This window comes from Sciurus carolinensis, chromosome 2 (genome assembly GCF_902686445.1).
Source record: "Sciurus carolinensis chromosome 2, mSciCar1.2, whole genome shotgun sequence".
Classification (NCBI taxonomy): Eukaryota; Metazoa; Chordata; class Mammalia; order Rodentia; family Sciuridae; genus Sciurus; species Sciurus carolinensis.
In genome coordinates this window covers 70,567,164-70,586,663 of record NC_062214.1, presented here as the reverse complement: position 1 = coordinate 70,586,663, position 19,500 = coordinate 70,567,164, and the positions used below count along the sequence as shown (strand labels likewise).

Below are 19,500 nucleotides of genomic sequence, written 5' to 3'. Positions count from 1 at the left end.
GCCCGTGCCCAAAACTTCCAGGTGTTTGTGGAAAACAGTCCCACAAACTGTCAAACCCCCAAAGAGGGAGATGTAGACAATATTTCAGGTTTTGGGTGTTTTCCTTCCAGCTAGACTGAGAAAACTCACTAAAAGATGAAATAAGCATTCATATAGTAAATCCAAAACTCCCACTATGGCGGTTTTGGGATGGCCATGTATATCAGTCAAACAGGCTGCTGGTAGAGTGAGGACAGTGATCATTTAAAGCATCCGGACAGAGATGAGAGTCATGTGGGGCACAAGCTGCCTTTGCAGCTGTGTTCACCCCGACCTCTGGCCCAACTTCAGATGACTTATAAAAGGATTAGCAATAATTAGTACCATGTGCCTCCTTTTCCCGGTTCACCGGGGCCTGGGCACTGCCCTCCTGATGCAGGGCTTCTGAGAGAATGATTATGTCCAATTGTCTCAATTATGCAAACCAGGCTGACATTTCTAGCAGGGAAAGGTCTGGCTGGGGTACAGGAGAAGGCGGGGGAGCCACTTCAAAGGGAGTGCTCTAGCTGCCCCATATCTCTCAGGTCCCAAGGCTGCTTTTGTGGGATCCCACACGGAGTGGCCTGGAAGTTTGGAGACTAGTTTCCTTTTCTAGCCTGGGAGCTAGGTCATGGGGCCGTTGCCTCACAGAGATCATGAGGGCCAGGGCACAAGCGCTCACATGCTCTTCATGTGGATTGCTCCTCTTAAAGGGTGGGTCCCCCTCACCCAACTTCCTGCCCTGGCCCAAGGAGGAGGCTGGAGGACGCCAGGCTGCACCCTTCCCACTCCACTTCTGTGGCAGGTAAGCTCAGGTGTGGGCATAGCTCAGATGCAGGTTCACTTCCTGGGACCTCTTGCTCCTCTTGTGCAAAGGGAATGTGTGCGAGATCCATGCTCAGCCTGAATTCCAAAAGGCTCGCAACAGACTAGGTCCACCAGGTTGGTTGATTGAGGGAACAAACACTTTGTCAGCCAGTCACCAAACAACTCAAATACTCTGAACTTCCCTCAGGGCCAGTTTCTAAATGTAGGTGCCTGGGATTTGCTCAGAAGCTCCAGTTCCAGGGCTCAGACCCCTTCCTTGTCTATCATTTCTCAGCATCTTAGCTCCTTTCCTTTTCTTCAAGTAAATCTGCATATTCCTTAAAATCTCCCTCTGCAAAGAAATACTGAAGTTGGCAGGGTGGGCAGGGTGGAGTTTATACCTGTATATCTTTATCAGCTGATATTTTAACTATGAACGCCTTTGGGAAAAAATTGGATATATTACACTGAGTTATGAGGGGAGACCAGTGGTCTCTCTCAGCACCAGTAGGAACGTGAATTGGTTTTTTGGAAGGTAATTCTGCAATAGGTACCAAAGATCAACAATTCCATATCTAGGAATCCTTCCTAAGGAAATGATCCTGAAAGTATGCCAAAATGTATGTAGCATTGTTTCCACCATGCAACACAGTGAACAATCCAAATGTCTAAAAATAGAAGATTGGGCATGGAAGTCATGGTCTGCCATTAGGATGAAAAGTATGGAACCATTTTTAAAATGACAGAGAAAAAAGCACAATGATTATGTGCAAAGTGACCATATTTTTCATTCTATGTACATGCACATGTCCAATTTATTCATAGAAAAAAAGCCTAGAAATACATGGATATGTTGTTGGTTGTTATTTTAAGATGGAGGCTTTATGAGCAATATTTACTTATTCCTTTGTACATTTCTCTTTCTTTTTGTTCTTCTTTAATTATTTTCTATGACAAATACATTTCTTCTTTAACAAAAAATACATATTTTTTTAAAAAATCTTAGAAAAATTCTCATGAATAGTTGGGGAGGTAAGGGAGAATGACAATACCTGTAGGAATTATACTTGGGTTGACAAGAGATAAGAAATGAAAACAGAGATGGGAGAAGGAAGATGAGACAAATTTGCTCAGTCTGAATTAAATATTTAGAGAGGACTTAAGAAGGGAGCCTAGTCTTTCTATGAGTGGACTTGAAGAATATGGATTTGATTTTGGGAAGAGTTGTCTCTGCTAAGGTTCACCAAATGTAATTTTGAACTATCTAGCAGCAATTTTAACTCATGGCATTTGCAATTGTATTTGTAGCATAAATTGGTCATTCTTTGCAACTTTTTTGAGGTCCCAGAAATGTCACTGGAAACATCAACCGGTGTTCAATGTGTTTGCTGTAATTGTTTACGTTTGCTTGGTTAAAAGAATTTGGAATTTTGTTTGGTTTTGGTTTTTGCAACCTCATTTGTTTTCCTTGCAAAGTTGATACATAGCATAAGAAATGGAATGACATTTGAATTTGTCATCTTCATTCTTTACTGAATGAAAATAAAACAGATTTTCTAACAACCTGAAATCCTTTTACTTGGGGCCTTAGATTTTTTTTAGAAAATTATTTTGCTTTGGTTAAAAAATGTCTTCAAGATGCTCCATAATGTGTGTGTGTGTGTGTGTGTGTGTGTTCAAATTCTGAACCTGGGAAATGGAAGCCCTCAGTCAGAGAAAAAAATGAGTCTCAATCCCTATTGTCTTCCACAACTTAGAGGTTAATGAAATTCATTGTCTAAAAACTTCCATTAAAAAGACAGTAGCCAGAGACACATTATTATTAGCAATACACAAAGGGAATTGACCAATCAGTACCCGCCATATCCCTTCTTTTCTAGCTTCGATATTAGACTCAGCAACTGGTGAATGAATTACATCTACTGGGAGCGACAGGGTCCAGGAAAAGGATTGGTCTATTGTTCCATATACACATCACACACAGGCACAATTTTCCCAGGCTCCTGTCAAAAGCACCCTTTGGTATTGATCTCACTGGTTTCCAGAAATTGTCTCCAGTTGCTATCCAATTTAGAACAAATGCATTTACAATGCTAAGAGATGACTTTAAGAAAAGAAGCTAGGGCTGGGGTTGTAGCTCAGTGGTAGAGCACTTGCCTAGAACATGTGAGATACCCGGTTTGATCCTTAGCACCACATAAAAATAAACACATAAAATAAAGAAATCGTTTTCATCTATTTAAAAAAAGAAAGAAAGAAAAGAAGCTAATGTCAACCACAGAACTATCCTCTGCCAAGGGTCTTTTCATTCCTGTGCATTCCCTTCTTTTCCTGGCTTCCACCCCACCTGGCTTTTCCACTCCATGAACATGACAAAAACAGTTGTCCCCCTCCCTCAATACAACTTTTCTGTTCCATGTTCATTCCAGCAGGATTAGCATGCTTGATATATCCCGAGGTAAAAGTGATGCCTGTGGCAGGTGGCTTCTTTTCATGGCCATGGGCTCTCCTGGAGACAGTATCAGGTCAGGCAGATTCCTCTAGCATGGAATGGTGGAAAGCATGCAGGTCAGGAATCGTGGTCAAGGGTCCTTTTTGCTTGTCAATCATTGTACACATAATGCATGAATATGTAACATAAAACCAGACAGAAGAACCAAGTGAAAACCTTTCTTACATGGTTCCCCTCTTCCCTATTCTCCTCTTGCTGCTGACTACACTTAATAGTTTGATGCGTATGTTTCTAGTCCAGTTCTACCCAATAGAAATAGCATGTGAGCCACCAACTTAATTTTAAATAGCATAGTAGCCAGGTTAAAAAATAATTGAGAGGAAATAAATGAAATTGACTTTAATTCTATACTTTATTGAACTCAATATATCCAAAATATTAACAGGTCAACATGTAGACATTATCAAAACTTATTAATGCTCTCTTTTGTACTAAGTCTTCAAAATCCTACCAAACACTTTCTTGAACTCTAATTTAAACATAATGAATGGTATTGTGCCATCTTACATTTTCACTCAGAGTATATCTCAACTAAGACCACATTTCAGGTGCTCAACAGTCACATATAGCCACTGTCTACCATGTTGAATAGATCAGCTCTAGACCTTTCCATATCAGTTCTATCAGAAGACAGCTAGGTCTTATCAGAATAATCTTAATACGACCTTTTAAAATTTAATAATAGAAATGTTTATACCTTTTAGAATAGTATTATTTTACTCTTTTTAATGGTTTCACAGATCATGATTTAGTACATCATAATAGGTATAACCAGTCCCTAATGTTAACTAATGAGGGAAAAGGGCAGACTGGTTATGCAAATATTAAGATCTCACAGGTCTAGTCCCTGGCACTGAGGTGCAGCAGCTTCCTGGGACCTGGGAGCCCTTAGTGAGAAATCCCAGAGATGGGGACCTGAAGGGCTGGTAAAGGACAAAGAGAGCTGGAAATGAGAGGTTGTCACCCAGGAAGCCAGGTGGGCACAGGAGACTGGCCCTGGCCTCCATTCTTCTTTCCTATGGGCACTGAGCTGTACCTTCCTAGTCCTTGAAGACCTGACTGGGCACTCAGGAAAAAAAAAAGCATTCAGGAATATAGTAATTTGCCACAAAATGACATCTTAGTCAATGACAGACCACATATATGACAGATTATAATGGAGGAATAAAAATTCCTATTGCCTAGTGAGGTCACAGTCATGGAAACATTACAACACAACACATCACTCATGCACTTGTGGTGACAATGGTGTCAATAGATCTACTGCACTGCCGGTGACATGCAATTGCGAATAGTACATAAGACTCGATAATGAGAATAAATGGTTTAAGTATTTACTACATTATACTTTTTATCATTTCAGAGTGTACTCTTATTAAAAAGTTTACTGCAAAACAGTGTGCTGTTACATCAGCAGCAGTCTCATATATCTAGCATTTGTGTAAGTACACTGATATTCACACTCAACGAAATCGCCTAGTGACATTTTTCTCAGAAGTGGGATTGCAATAAATGACACGGGACTATAGAGTGTGAAATGTCCGCATGAAGTTTTTTTTTTTTTTTTTTTAATTTATTTATTTTTTTTAATTGTATACAAATGGGATTCATGTTGTTTCTCTATTTGTACATAGAGTCAAGGCATACCATTTGTGTAATCATACGTTTACATACGGCAATGATGTTTATTTTTTTTCCCTTCCCCCCCACCCGTCCCACCCCTCTTTTCCCTCTATACAGTCCTTCTTTCCTTCATTCTTACCGCTCTCCTTATCCCTAACCCTAAACCTAACCCTAAACCTAATGCTAACCCCTCCCACCCCCCGTTATATGTCCTCATCCGCTTATCAGCGAGATCATTCGTCCTTTAATTTTTTGAGATTGGCTTATCTCACTTAGCATGATATTCTCCAATTTCGTCCATTTGCCTACAAATGCCATAATTTTATCATTCTTCATTGCGGAGTAATATTCCATTGTATAAATATGCCACAGTTTCTTTATCCATTCATCAATTGAAGGGCATCTAGGTTGGTTCCACAATCTGACTATGGTGAATTGAGCAGCAATGAACATTGATGTGGCTGTATCTCTGTAGTATGCTGCTTTTAAGTCCTTTGGGTATAGGCCAAGGAGTGGGATAGCTGGGTCAAATGGTGTTTCCATTCCAAGCTTTCTGAGGAATCTCCACACTGCTTTCCAGAGTGGCTGCACTAATTTGCAACCCCACCAGCAATGTATGAGTGTTCCTTTTTCACCACATCCTTGCCAACACCTATTGTTGCTTGTATTCTTGATAATCGCCATTCTAATTGGGGTGAGATGAAATCTTAGGGTAGTTTTGATTTGCATTTCCCTTATTACTAGGGATGTTGAACATTTCTTCATATATCTGTTGATTGCTTGTACATCTTCTTCTGTGAAGTGTCTGTTCATTTCCTTAGCCCATTTGTTGATTGGATTATTTGTATTCTTCGTGTAGAGTTTTTTGAGTTTTTTATAGATTCTGGAAATTAGCGCTCTATCTGAGTTATGGTTGGCAAAGATATTCTCCCACTCCGTAGGCTCTCTCTTCACATTTCTGATAGTTTCCTTTGCTGAGAGAAAGCTTTTTAGTTTGAATCTATCCCAGTTGTTGATTCTTGTTTTTATTTCTTGTGCTATGGGAGTCCTGTTAAGGAAGTCTGATCCTAAGCCAAGAAGTTGAAGATTTGGACCTACTTTTTCTTCTATAAGATGCAGGGTCTCTGGTCTGATTCCGAGGTCCTTGATCCATTTTGAGTTGAGTTTTGTGTAGGGTGAGAGATAGGGGTTTAATTTCATTCTATTGCATATGGTTTTCCAGTTTTCCCAGCACCATTTGTTGAAGAGGCTATCTTTCCTCCATTGCATATTTTTGGAACCTTTGTCTAGTATGAGAAAATTGTATTTATTTGGGTTTGTGTCCATGTCCTCTATTCTGTACCATTGATCTACCTGTCTATTTTGGTACCAATACCATGCCGTTTTTGTTACTATTGCTTTGTAGTAGAGTTGAAGATCTGGTATTGCAATACCCCTGCTTCGCTCTTGCTACTGAGGATTGCTTTAGCTATTCTAGGTTTTTTATTCTTCCAGATGAATTTCATAATTGCTTGCTCTATTTCTGCAAGGTACATCATTGGGATTTTAATTGGAATTGCATTGAATCTGTATAGCACTTTAGGTAGTATAGCCATTTTGACAATATTAATTCTGCCTATCCAGGAACATGGGAGATCTTTCCATCTTCTAAGGTTTTCTTTAATTTCTTTCTTTAGTGTTCTGTAGTTCTCATTGTAGAGGTCTTTCACCTCTTTTGTGAGATTGATTCCCAAGTATTTTATTTTTTTTGAGGCTATTGTGAATGGGGTAGTTTTCCTAATTTCTCTTTCTGAAGATTCATCACTTATGTATAAAAATGCATTGGATTTATGAGCATTGATCTTGTAACCTGCTACTTTACTGAATTCACTTATGAGTTCTGAAAGTTTTCTGGTGGAATTTCCAGGTTCCTCTAAATATATAATCATGTCATCAGCGAACAGGGATAGTTTGAGTTCTTCTTTTCCTATTCGTATCCCTTTAATTTCTTTGGTTTGTCTGATTGCTCTGGCTAGAGTCTCAAGGACGATGTTGAATAGAAGTGGTGAAAGAGGGCATCCCTGCCTTGTTCCAGTTTTTAGGGGGAACGCTTTCAGTTTTTCACCATTTAGAATGATATTAGCCATGGACTTAGCGTAGATTGCCTTTATAATGTTAAGGAATGTTCCCACTATCCCAATTTTTTCTAGTGTTTTGAGCTTGAAGGGATGCTGTATTTTATCGAATGCTTTTTCTGCATCTATTGAAATAATTATGTGATTCTTAACTTTAAGTCTGGTGATATGGTGAATGACATTTATTGATTTCCGAATGTTGAACCAACCTTGCATCCCTGGGATAAAACCCACTTGATCGTGGTGCACTATCTTTTTAACATATATTTGTATGCGATTTGCTAAAATTTTGTTGAGAATTTTTGCGTCGATGTTCATTAAGGATATTGGTCTGAAATTTTCTTTTCTTGATGTGTCTCTGTCTGGTTTAGGTATCAGGGTGATATTGGCTTCATAGAACGAGTTTGGGAGGGTTCCCTCCTCTTCTATTTCATGGAATACTTTGAGGAGTATTGGAATGAGCTCTTCTTTAAAGGTTTTGTAGAACTCGGCTGAGAACCCATCTGGTCCTGGACTTTTCTTTGTTGGTAGGCTTTTGATGACCTCTTCTATTTCATTGCTTGAAATTGGTTTATTTAAGTTGTGTATGTCCTCCTCGTTCAGTTTAGGTAATTCATATGTCTCTAGAAATTTGTTGATGTCTTCCAGGTTTTCTGTTTTGTTGGAGTATAGATTTTCGAAATAGCTTCTAATTATGTTTTGTATTTCACTCGTGTCTGTTGTGATGTTTCCTTGTTCATTCTGAATTTTAGTAATTTGAGTTTTCTCCCTCTTTCTCTTTGTTAGTGTGGCTAAGGGTTTATCAATTTTATTTATTTTTTCAAAGAACCAACTATTTATTTTGTTAATTTTTCCGATTGTTTCTTTTGTTTCGATTTCGTTGATTTCGGCTCTGATTTTAACTATTTCCTGTCTTCTACTACTTTTGGTATTGGTCTGCTCTTCTTTTTCTAGCGCTTTGAGCTGTAGTGTTAAGTCGTTTATTTGTTGATTTCTACTTCTTTTTTTGAATGCACCCCATGAAATAAATCTTCCTCTAAGTACTGCTTTCATAGTGTCCCAGAGATTTTGATATGATGTGTCTTTGTTCTCGTTTACTTCTAAGAATTTTTTTATTTCCCTCCTGATGTCTTCTGTTATCCATTCATCATATAATAGTGTATTATTTAATCTCCAGGTATTGGAGAAGTTTCTGTTTTTTATTCTGTCATTTATTTCTAATTTCAATCCATTATGATCTGATAGAGTAGAAGGTAGTATCTCTATCTTCTTGTATTTGCTAACAGTAGCTTTGTGGCATAAAATATGGTCTATTTTAGAGAAGGATCCATGTGCTGCTGAGAAGAAAGTGTATTCGTTCTTTGTTGGATGGTATATTCTATATATGTCCGTTAAGTCTAAATTGTTGATTGTGTTGTTGAGATCTATAGTTTCTTTATTCAATTTTTGTTTGGACGATCTATCCAGTGGTGAGAGAGGTGTGTTAAAATTGCCTAGTATTATTGTGTTGTGGTCTATTTGATTTCTGGAATTGAGAAGGATTTGTTTGACGTACATGGATGAGCCAATGTTCAGGGCATAGATATTTATGATTGTTATGTCTTGCTGATTTATGCTTCCCTTAAGCAGCATGTAATGTCCTTCTTTATCCCTTCTGACTAGTTTTGGTTTGAAGTCCATATTATCTGAAATGAGGATGGATACTCCAGCTTTTTTGCTGTGTCCGTGTGCATGGTATGTTTTTCCCCATCCTTTGACCTTTAGTCTATGGGTGTCTCTTTCTATGAGGTGAGTCTCTTGCAGGCAGCATATTGTTGGATTTTTCTTTTTAATCCAATCTGCCAGTCTGTGTCTTTTGATTGATGAATTCAGGCCATTGACATTCAGGGTTATTATTGTGATATGATTTGTATTCCCAGTCAATTGACTCATATTTGTTTTTGACATGATTTGGTTTCTCCTTTATTTGGCTATTCCTTTAGGCTAGCGCCTCCTGTTGCTGATTTGCATCGTTGTTTTTCATCTCTTCCTCATGGAATATTTTGCTGAGAATGTTCTGTAATGCTGGCTTTCTTTTTGTAAATTCCTTTAGCTTTTGTTTATCATGGAAGGATCTTATTTCATCGTCAAATTTGAAGGTAAGTTTTGCTGGGTATAAGATTTTTGGTTGGCATCCGTTTTCTTTCAGGGTTTGGTATATGTTGTTCCAGGCCCTTCTAGCTTTTAGGGTCTGGATTGAAAAATCTGCTGATATTCTTATTGGTTTCCCTCTGAATGTAATTTGATTCTTTTCTCTCGCGGCCTTTAAAATTCTGTCTTTATTTTGTATGTTAGGTATTTTCATAATAATGTGCCTTGGTGTGGGTCTGTTGTAATTTTGTATGTTTGGAGTTCTATAAGCCTCTTGTACTTGGTTTTCCATTTCATTCTTCAGATTTGGGAAATTTTCTGTTATTATTTCATTGAATGGATTGTTCATTCCTTTGGTTTGTTTCTCTAAGCCTTCCTCAATCCCAATAATTCTTAAATTTGGCCTTTTCATGATATCCCATAATTCTTGTAGATTCTGTTCATGATTTCTTACCATCTTTTCTGTTTGGCCAACTTTGCTCTCAAGATTAAATAATTTGTCTTCAATGTCTGAGGTTCTGTCTTCCAGGTGTTCTATCCTATTGGTTATGCTTTCTATGGAGTTTTTAACTTGGTTTATTGTTTCCTTCATTTCAAGTATTTCAGTTTGTTTTTTTTTCAGTATCTCTAACTCTTTATTGAAATGATCTCTTGCTTCCCGTATTTGGTCTTTTAACTGTTGATTGGTGCGATCATTTAATGCCTGCATTTGCTCTTTCATCTCCTCCTTCAATGCCTGCATTTGCTCTTTCATCTCCTCATTAGCTTCCCTGGTCGTTTTAATTACGTACATTCTGAACTCCCTTTCTGACATTTCTTCTGCTGTGCTGTCATTGGGTTTTATTGATGTAGTATCTAGGTTTGTTTGGGACATTTTCTTCCCTTGTTTTCTCATATTGGTCAGCTGTCAGTGGGACCATGAGATATTGCAGTTTTCCGCTATTGGCTTATAGTGTCCCGGTAGATTTCCAGTGTATCACCTCCCAGCCTTCAGTAGCCTGATGTCTTGGAGGAATCTGATAAAGCGGCGCATCTGAAGAAAACTGCCCCTAGCCCCCTACTGGTTCCACGGTTTGGAACTGGTTCTGTGCGGAAATGCTCTCACTGTGGGCCTGCACCATGCAGCTGGCCGTGTGGGAGGAGCCCACTGCCGGAGTGTGGAAGGCTACCTTGGGAAGACTCTAACTGCCCTGCCCGGCTCCAATAAGCCACCTCTATCTGGGCCTGCCACCCGGGCCGAGCTTTACCCAGTGGGCAGACTCACCTGTGGCTCTATTTCAGTCCGAGTCTCTCAATGCCTCCCCTTCTTAACTCCTGGGTTCTGGAGCGACTGGGGGTGCAGTCACCCTCTAGGCCGCCATCTTGGATCGCCCTGTGAAGAGAGCCCGCGACCGGAGTGGGCAGAGCCGCCTGAAGAGTTCTCTGGCTGCCCTGCCCTGATCCCAGAGGCTGCTTGCGGATCGAAGCTTTCTGTTGGTTCGGGGACTTGTGGCTGGTTCTATGTAGAAAACCTCTCACTGGGCAGTCTGGTCTGAGAAGCTAGCCTTGAAAGGCACCTCCCACCGCAGGGGTCCAGGCTAGTTGGGGAGGTCTCTGGCTGCCCTATCCTGGTCCCTGAAGCTGCTTGTGTGCCGGAGTACGTTGCGCTGCACTGGCTCCGGGACTCGGAGCTTGTTCTGGTCAGAAAGGCTCTCACTAGCGGGCCAGTTCCGTTCCGAGAACCTGGAGAAGCTGGCTGTGTGGGCCGGGCCCACCGCCGGAGTGCGCAGGGCTGCCTGTGGATGACTCTAACTGCCCTGCCTGGCTCCGATAAGCCACCTCTATCTGGGCCTGCCACCCGGGCCGAGCTTTACCCAGTGGGCAGACTCACCTGTGGCTCTATTTCAGTCCGAGTCTCTCAATGCCTCCCCTTCTTAACTCCTGGGTTCTGGAGCGACTGGGGGTGCAGTCTCCCTCTAGGCCGCCATCTTGGATCGCCCTGTCCGCATGAAGTTTAACAAATGATAATAAAGTAGGTCCTTGTGTATTGCCACCAGTTTCTCCTCCTCTGCTTGCTTCCAGAGACAGCTTGCCCAAACTTGTAGTGCTTTGTCCTTTCTTTTTATCTTTTGCTTTAAGTTTTAATTTTTTAAAATAATTTATTGAGTTAAAATTTATATACCCTGAAGTTAACCACTTTAAGGTGAACAATTCAATGGTATTTCGTGCATTTGCTATGTTGTGCAACCACCTCTATCCATCTTTGTCAAATAAACCCTGTATCCATTGAGTGATTTCTCCCCTTTTTCCCTCCCTGCTCCCCATCCCTGGAAACCAGAAATCTGTGCTTTGTTTCTATGGAATCATTCTATACTAGATGTTTTAATCTAAATGAAAGCCAACAATATATGACAATTTGCATCTGGGTTCTTTCACTTGGCATAATGTTTTCAAGGTTCACTCATGTTGTAGGATGTTTCAGAACTTCATTTATGACTGAAAAATATTTCATTTTGTGTATGTACTACAATTTGTTTATCAATTCATGTATCCATTGTTGGACATTTGAGCTATTTCTACCATTTGGCTATTGTGGATAGTGCTACTATGAACATATACTTGTTTGGGTTCTGTTTTCAATTATTTGGGTATATACCTACAAGTAGAATTACTGGGTCATATAGTCATTTAAATTTAACTTTTTTGTGGAACTGCCAACTAGTTTTTCAAAGTGGCTACAGCACTTTGCATTTCCACTAGCAATTTATGGGTTTTCCAGTTTCTTCACATCGTGGCAAATACTTGTTACTGTGTACATAGTTTTTTGGAGGGAGAGAGGGGGAGTTAAAGTAGCCATACTAGTGGGGGTGAAATAGTACCTCATTGTGGTTTTGATTTGCATTTCTCTAATGACTAATGATGTTGAGCATCTTTTCATGTGCTATTGACCATTTGCCTACATCCTTAGAAACTTGTCTATTCAAGAACTTTATTTATTTATTTTTTAAATTTTAATTTATTTTTATTGCAAACAAATGGGATACATGTTGTTTCTGTTTGTACATGGAGTAACAGCATACCATTTGCATAATCATACATTTACATAGGGTAATGATGTTTGATTCATTCTGTTATTTTTCCTTCCTCCCACCCCTTCCACCCCTCTTTTCCCTCTATACAGTCCCTCCTTCCTCCATTCTTCCCCCCTCCCACACCCCATTATGTGTCATCATCCGCTTATCGGTGAGATCATTCACCTTTTGGAATTTTGAGACTGGCTTATCTCACTTAGCATGATTTTTTCCAATTTCATCCATTTGCCTGCAAATGCCATAATTTTATTATTCTTTATAGCTGAGTAATATTCCATTGTATATATATACCACAGTTTCTTTATCCATTCATCAATTGAAGGGCATCTAGGTTGGTTCCACAGTCTGGCTATTGTGAATTGAGCAGCTATGAACATTGATGTGGCTGTATCTCTGTAGTATGCTGATTGTAAGTCCTTTGGGTATAGGCTGAGGAGTGGGATAACTGGGTCAAATGGTGGTTCCATTCCAAGTTTTCTAAGGAATCTCCACACTGCTTTCCAGAGTGGCTGCACTAATTTGCAGCCCCACCAGCAGTGTATGAGTGTACCTTTTTCCCCACATCCTCTCCAACACCTGTTGTTGCTTGTATTCTTGATAATTGCCATTCTAATTGGGGTGAGATGGAATCTTAGTGTAGTTTTGATTTGCATTTCTCTTATTACTAAAGATGGTGAACATTTTTTCATATGTTTGTTAATTGCTTGTAGATCTTCTGTGAAGCGTGTGTTCATATCCTCAGCCCATTTGTTGATTGGGTTATTTGTATTCTTTGTGTAGAGTTTTTTGAGTTCTTCATAGATTCTGGAAATTAGTGCTCTATCTGAAATATGAGTGGCAAAGATATTCTCCCACTCTGTAGGCTCTCTCTTCACATTGCTGATAGTTTCCTTTGCTGAGAGAAAGCTTTTTAGTTTGAATCTATCCCAGTTGTTGATTCTTGCTTTTATTTCTTGTGCTATGGTAGTCCTGTTAAGGAAGTCTGATCCTAAGCCAACAAGATGAGATTTGGACCTACTTTTTCTTCTATAAGATGCAAGGTCTCTGGTCTGATTTTGAGGTCCTTGATCCATTTTGAGTTGATTTTTGTGTAGGGTGAGAGATAGGGGTTTAGTTTCATTCTGTTGCATATGATTTTCCAGTTTTCCCAGCACCATTTGTTGACAAGGCTATCTTTTCTCCATTGCATATTTTTGGCCCCTTTGTCTAGTATGAGAAAATTGTATTTATTTGGGTTTGTGTCTGTGTCCTCTATTCTGTACCATTGATCCACCTGTCTATTTTGGTGACAATACCATACCGTTTTTGTTACTATTGCTTTGTAGTGTAGTTGAAGTTCTGGTATTGCGATACCGCCTGCTTCATTCTTCCTGCTAAGGATTGCTTTGGCTATTCTGGGTTTCTTATTCTTCCCGATAAATTTCATGATTGCTTGCTCTATTTCTGTAAGGTACATCATTCGGATTTTAATTGGAATTGCATTGAATCTGTATAGCACTTTTGGTAGTATGGCCATTTTGACAATATTAATTCTGCCTATTCAAGAACATGGGAGATCTTTCCGTCTTCTGAGGTCTTCCTTAATTTCTTTCTTCAATGTTTTGTAGTTTTCATTGTAGAGATCTTTTACCTCTTTGGTTAGATTGATTCCCAAGTATTTTATTTTTTTTGAGGCTATTGCAAATGGAGTTGTTTTCCTCATTTCCCTTTCAGCTGTTTCATCACTTGCATATAAAAATGCTTTAGATTTATGCGTGTTGATTTTATAGCCTGCTATTTTGCTGAATTTGTTGATGAGGTCTAGAAGTTTTCTGGAGGAGTTTTTTGGATCCTCTAAGTATAGAATCATGTCATCAGCAAATAGGGACAGCTTAAGTTCCTCTTTTCCTATTCATATCCCTTTAATTTCTTTATGCTGCCTAATTGCTCTGGCTAGAGTTTCGAGGACAATGTTGAATAGAAGAGGTGAGAGAGGACATCCCTGTCTTGTTCCCGTTTTTAAAGGGAATGGTTTCAGTTTTTCTCCATTAAGAATGATGTTGGCCATGGGCTTAGCATATAAATAGCCTTTACAATGTTCAGGTATGTTCCTACTATCCCTATTTTTTCTAGTGTTTTGAGCATGAAGGGGTGTTGTATTTTTTCGAACGCTTTTTCTGCATCAATTGAAATAACCATATGATTCTTATCCTTAAGTCTATTGACATGATGGGTTACATTTATTGATTTACGGATGTTAAAAAACATCCTTGCATTCCAGGGATGAACCCCACTTGATCGTGGTGCACAATTTTCTTAATATGTTTTTGGATACAGTTTGCCAATATTTTGTTAAGGATCTTTGCATCTATATTCATCAAGGATATTGGTCTAAATTTTCTTTCCTTGGCATGTCTTTGCCTGGTTTGGGTATGAAGGTGATATTAGCTTCATAGAATGAGTTTGGTAGGGTACCCTCCTTTTCTATTTCCTGGAATACTTTGAGAAGTATTGGAATGAGTTTTTCTTTGAAGGTCTTATAGAACTCGGCTGAGAATCTATCTGGTCCTGAGCTTTTCTTGGATGGTAGGTGTTTAATGGCTTTCTCTATTTCATTACTTGATATTGATCTGTTTAAATTGTGTATGTCCTCCTGGTTCAGTTTGGGAGGAGCATATGTCTCTAGAAATTTGTCAATGTCTTTGGTAGATTCTATTTTGTTGGAATACAGATTTTCAAAGTAGCTTCTCATTATGTTCTGTATCTCAGTGGTATCTGCCATGATATTTCCTTTTTCATCACAAATTTTAGTAATTTGAGTTTTCTCTCTCCTTCTCTTTGTTAGTGTGGCTAAGGGTTTGTCTATTTTGTTTACTTTTTCAAAGAACCAACTTTTTGTTTTGTCAATTTTTTGAATTGTTTCTTTTGTTTCAATTTCATTGATTTCAGCTCTGATCTTAATTATTTCCTGTCTTCTACTACATTTGCTGTTATTCTGTTCTTCTTTTTCTAGGGCTTTGAGCTGTAACGTTAGGTCATTTAGTTGTTGACTTTTCATTCTTTTCTGGAATGCACTCCATGCAATGAATTTTCCTCTTAGTACCGATTTCATAGTATCCCAGAGATTTTGATATGTTATATTGTCATTCTCATTGAACTCTAAGAATTTTTTTATCTCCTCGCTGATGTTTTCTGTTATCCATGTTTCATTCAATAGCATATTATTTAGTCTCCAGGTGTTGGAGTAATTTCTGTTTTTTATTTTGTCATTGATTTCTACTCTCAGTCCATTATGATCTGATAGAACCCAAGGCAATATCTCTATTTTTTTGCATTTCCTAAGGGCTGCTTTGTGGCATAACATATGGTCTATTTTTGAGAAGGTTCCATGTGCTGCTGAGAAGAAAGTGAATCCGCTCGTTGATGGATGGAATATTCTATATATGTCTATTATGTCTAGATTATTGATTGTGTTATTGAGCTCTATGGTTTCTTTGGTTGGTTTTTGTTTGGAAGATCTATCTAGTGGTGACAGCGGTGCATTAAAATCACCCAGAATTATTGTGTTGTGATCTATGTGATTCCTGAAATTGAGAACGATTTGTTTGATGTACAGGGATGCACCATTGTTTGGGGCATCAATATTTACTATCGTTATGTCTTCCTGATTTATGGTTCCCTTAAGCAGTATGAAATGTCCTTCTTTATCCCTTCTGACTAACTTTGGCTTGAAGTCCACTTTATCTGATATAAGGATGGAAACCCCCACTTTTTTACTGAGTCCATGTGCGTGGTAGGTTTTTTCCCATCCTTTCACCTTTAGTCTGTGGATGGCTTTTTCTATGAGATGAGTCTCTTGCAGGCAGCATATTGTAGGGTCTTTATTTTTAATCCATTCTGCCAGTCTATGTCTTTTGATTGATGAGTTTAGGCCATTAATGTTCAGGGTTATGATTGAGATATGATTTGTATTCCCAGTCATTTGGCTTATTTTTGGTTTTTAAGTTGGCTTGGTTTCTCCTTTGAGTGGGTTTTCTCTAAGGTAGTTCCTCCCTTTGCTAACCTCCATTGTTGTTTTTCATTTCCTCCTCATGGAATATTTTGTTGAGAACATTCTGTACTGCAGGCTTTCTATTTGTAAATTCTTTTAACTTTTGTTTGTCATGGAAGAATTTAATTCACCTTCAAATCTGAAGGTTAGTTTTGCTGGGTATAGGATTCTTGGTTGGCAACCATGTTCTTTCAGAGCTTGAAATACGTTGTTCCAGGCCCTTCTAGCTTTTAGAGTCTGGGCTGAGAAGTTGGCTGCTATCCATATTGGTCTCCCCCTATATGTAATCTGATGCTTTTCTCTCGCGGCCTTCAAAATCCTATCTTTATTTTGAATGTTAGGCATTTTCATTATAATGTGCCTTGGTGTGAATCTGTTGTGATTTTGTGTATCTGGTGTTCTGTAAGCCTCTTGTATTTGATTTTCCATTTCTCTCTTCAGACTTGGGAAATTTTCTGATATTATTTCATTGAATAGGTTCTTCATTCCTTTGGTTTGTATCTCTGTGCCTTCCTCAATCCCAATAATTCTTAAATTTGGTCTTTTCATGATGTCCCATAGTTCTTGGAGATTCTGTTCATGATTTCTTTCCATCTTCTCTGTTTGGGCAACTTTATTTTTAAGATTGAATATTTTGTCTTCATTGTCTGAGGTTCTGTCTACCAAGTGGTCTAGTCTTTTGGTGATGCTTTCCATTGAGTTTTTTATTTGGTTTATTGTTTCCTTCATTTCAAGGATTTCTGTGGTTGTTTTTGAGAATCTCTATCTCTTTGTTGAAATGATCTTTTGCTTCCTGCAGGTGCTCTTTCAGCTTATTGGTATTATCATTCATTGCCTGCATTTGCTCTCTTATCTCATCCTTTGCTTCATGAATCATCTTAATCATGTATAATCTTAAGTCCTTTTCTGACATTTCTTCTAACATACTGTCATTGGATTCTATTAATATAGAATCTACATTTGTTTGGATCATTTTCTTCCCTTGTTTTTTCAGGTTGTTCATGTATCTTCCCCTCTAGCATTGCAGATCTGGGGTATTGCAGATTTCCCCCTATAGGCTTATAGTGGCCCTATAGGTTTCCAAAATTCTTTCTTTAAGGGGAGATCAGTATTAGCAGTGCCCAATTCAGACACTATGCAATCCTAGACCAAATAGCCCCTATGAGGACAATAACAAAATTGTCATAATAAACAGAAGGAGTGAAAATATTATCTTCAATAGAACAAACAGATTTGCAATAAGGTCTGCAGTTTCTAATGGAGGACAAAGAGGATGCAGAGGGATGTAGAATGTGGCTGTTAATGGGATAAGAAAAGATTATACAGAAGTTCTAGTTAATAGAAAGGGTGAGACTGTAATCAAAAGAAATTGAATGTTAGCATGCAAAAAGGGAGTAAGAGACTCTGAGGGAACAGGTAAACAAAAGGAAAAGAGAGCAAGAAAAGTTAAAGAAAAAAAAATTAAGAAAACTTAATTTTTTTCTATAAGGAGAAAAAAGAAAATCTACAGTATAACAGTTATACAGTAATGAAACCTCCCAGTGTTCAGTAGCCTGATGCATGAGAGGTACCTGACAATGAGCTTCAAGTCTCCAGCAGGCGTCTCAGGATGGGATTTGCCCCACCTAAAGATTGGAGCTACGGCTTCCAGGATTATCCAAGATGGCTGCTCTGGCTTTGAAATGTGTTGGCAAATGGGGAACTGCAGCTCAGGGTGTGGACGTGGTCAGCTGTAGGTCCTGGAGGCGGGATGCGGTTGGTCAGGCAGGGGTCCTGGAGGTCGGGTGTGTTTGGTGTGGTTGTGGGATCCTGGAAGCCAGGTGCAATCAGTTGGTCTGGGGGTCCCGGTGATAGGGCGCAGTCAGTTGGTCTGGGGGTCCTGGTGGCAGGGAGCAGTCAGTTGATGTGAGGGCCCCAGAGGCAGGGAGTGATCGGTCGGTCTGAGGGATCCTGGAGACGGGGCTCAGTCAGTTCAGCCAGGGGTCCTACGGGGCCTGGCTGTTGTCTCAAAATTGTGGCAGCCATGTGTAATCAAACCTGCAAGTACTATGACAGAGAACTCCCAGGCAACAGCAGGCAGCTGGTGCTCCATTGGCGGTCGGCGATCAGTTTGCTGACTGTTGTTGGACGATCGAGAGGTGAACCTCGTGGGATGGGTGATGGATAGGTGTAAGGCAGGTGATGGACCGGCCAGAGGCAGGCAAATGGCGGATGATAGGTGCCTGACAGTGAGAAATCTGCACTCAAAAAAGGTGTCGATATGCTGGCAGACTGAAGGTCATCACAGCAGACAAATGGGGTAAACCTGTTTATTTTTAAATTGGGTCGTCTTTTTGTTGTTGAGTTGTTAGAGTTTTTCACATATGCTCAATACTAGACACTTGTCAAATATACAATTCGAAAATATCTCCTCCCATTCTATAGATTATCTTTCAACTTTCTCAGTGGTATCCTCTGTTGCTCTTTTATGCACAGTTGTTCATTTTAATGAAGTCCAGTTTAGTTTTTTGTTGTTGTTGTTTCTCCTGCTTTTGGTATCATATTGATATATCCACTGCCAAATCCAAGGTCATGAAGGTTTACCCTTATGTTTTCTTCTATGAGCTTTATGGTTTTAGCTGTTACATTTAGGTCTGATTCATTTTGAGTTAATTGGGGTACTGGGAATTGAACTCAGGGGCACTCGACCACTGAGCCACCTTCCCAGCCCTATTTTGTATTATATTTCAAGACAGGATCTCACTGAGTTGCTTAGCACCTCTCTTTTGTTAAGGCTGCCTTTCAACTCAGGATTCTTCTGCTTCAGCCTCCAGAGCTGCTGGGATTACAGACATGCGCCACTGTGCCAGGCTTGAGTTAATTTATGTAAGTGGGTTGAGGTAGGAGTTCAAATCCACTCTTTTGTATATGGATATCCAGTTTTCCCAGCACCATTTGTTGAAAAGACTGTCTTTCCCATATTGAATGCTCTTGGTACCTTTGGTGATTAGCAATTCAAATATGGATTTGTTTCTGAACTCAAAAACCCCATTAGTCTATGTCTATTGTTATATAATTTCCACTCTGTTTTGATTACTGGAGCTTTGAAATTTTAAAATTCGGAAATTTGAATCCTTCAGCTGTTTTTCTGTTTTTTGTTTGTTTGTTTTTTATATTGCATGGTCCATTGAGCCATCTGCAATTCCTTATGAATAT

At 39.2% G+C, this 19,500-nt stretch overlaps 1 protein-coding gene across 1 annotated transcript in view; it reads left to right on the top strand.

Annotated features, from left to right (window-relative positions):
• The first annotated feature begins 747 nt into the window (after window positions 1–747).
• The window catches only part of Trpm1 (transient receptor potential cation channel subfamily M member 1), a 107,578-nt gene continuing 88,825 nt past the window's right edge, over window positions 748–19,500 (top strand). The window contains exon 1 of the mRNA XM_047540651.1: window positions 748–823. The gene's annotated coding sequence lies outside the window, so the exon portion shown is untranslated. The remainder of the gene's footprint in view (window positions 824–19,500) is intronic.